Source organism: Dasypus novemcinctus, chromosome 10 (genome assembly GCF_030445035.2).
Source record: "Dasypus novemcinctus isolate mDasNov1 chromosome 10, mDasNov1.1.hap2, whole genome shotgun sequence".
NCBI lineage: Eukaryota > Metazoa > Chordata > Mammalia > Cingulata > Dasypodidae > Dasypus > Dasypus novemcinctus.
Genome location: NC_080682.1, coordinates 95,151,519 through 95,153,058, shown reverse-complemented (window position 1 = coordinate 95,153,058; position 1,540 = coordinate 95,151,519).

The window sequence follows — 1,540 nt, the reverse complement described above, 5'->3', positions numbered from 1 at the left end:
GTCTTGGGCTATGGACCAGGATATTGTTTGGGCTTTTTATGAAAAAGATGGTCTGTTTCTAAAAATTTATTTTTTATTTATTTTTAGAAGATACTTAGATTACATAAAATGTTACATAAAAAAATGTAAGAGATTTCCATATGTCCCACTCCCCACAACTCCTACTTTTCCCCACATTAACAACTTCTTTCATTAGTGTGTACATTCATTGCAATTAATTAGCGTATGTTGGAGTATTGCCGCTAAGCATGGATTATAATTTGCATTGTAGTTTACAGTCTCTCCTACTAAATTCTTTCGATTATGGCAGTATAAATAATGGCCTTTATCTGTCATTGCAATGTCATTCAGGACAAATCAAAGTCCCAAAAATGCTCCAATATTACACCTCTTTTTCCCTCTCTTGGACTTCATCACCTCCAGTAGCCCCTGTCTCCACATCATTGATATAATTTTTTCCATTGCTAGAATCACAATAAGTCTATAGTAGAATACCAGTAAGTCCACTATATTCCATATTTTATTCCCTTAGTCCTAAGTATTATGGGATGGTAATGCCCACTACTTCTCTAGTTGAGAGCAGGCTTTGAATCCTTATGGCTGATGGAAGGGCCCCTCTTGTTTGTAGTTGTAGGTTTTCTCAGTTCCTTGGTGAGGTGGTTGCCCATCCTTACCTTATTGATAGTTGTCCTGGGTGAGTACAATGAACTAGAGAGTAGGAGTTGCAACTCTGCTGAGACTCAGGGTCCAGCTGGCAAATAGGCAGCCCAGAAATTCAAGTCCCTTGGACATACAGCTATCATTCCAGCACAAACTAAAGGTTCCAATAAAAGAGACAGAAGAGGCATGTATAGAGAAATAACATCTGAGCCCAACTCTATCACACTTAGCAGCACAAACTCCAAAGTAGAGCCCATTGGCAAGGCACCAAACTACAGAGATATATGTCATGACCATATGACCTGAGCGTCTTCAGAGTCCTCAGGTGCCCCACTATTCAGGGTAGTATTTACTTTGTCTGTCTTTGAGATCCTGCTGAGAAGTGCATATGTGTTGCCTCTGATGACTTCTGACTCACTTTGAACCCTCTTCATCATATAAACATATTTGTATTTACCTTTCTCCCCTTTTACTCAAGGTCTTTTTCCAGTTGCATCACCAGCCAGTGCTTGGGAGTAATCCCTTGGTCCAGAGAGACTTATCCCTGGAAGTCATGTCCCATACTGGGGGTAAGGTAATGCATTTATATGCTGAGTTTGGCTTAGAGAGAGGCCACATTTGAGCAACATGGATACTCTCAGGAGGTAAATCTTATGCACCCTACAACACAAGGCTAAGTTACAATTTGAAGAGCAAAGGCTCATAAGCATAGCCATCAATATCAAAGGCCAATCAATAGATCATCCTTCTTCACTAGTCATTGCCCCTGTACTTGGGGGAATGTTACTGTTCCATTAGAGAATGTGGTAGAGCTCCCCAGGATGCGAATTCAATATTCTTTCAGTTGTGTGAATCTCCACCCACTGGGGCAATGTCCAAT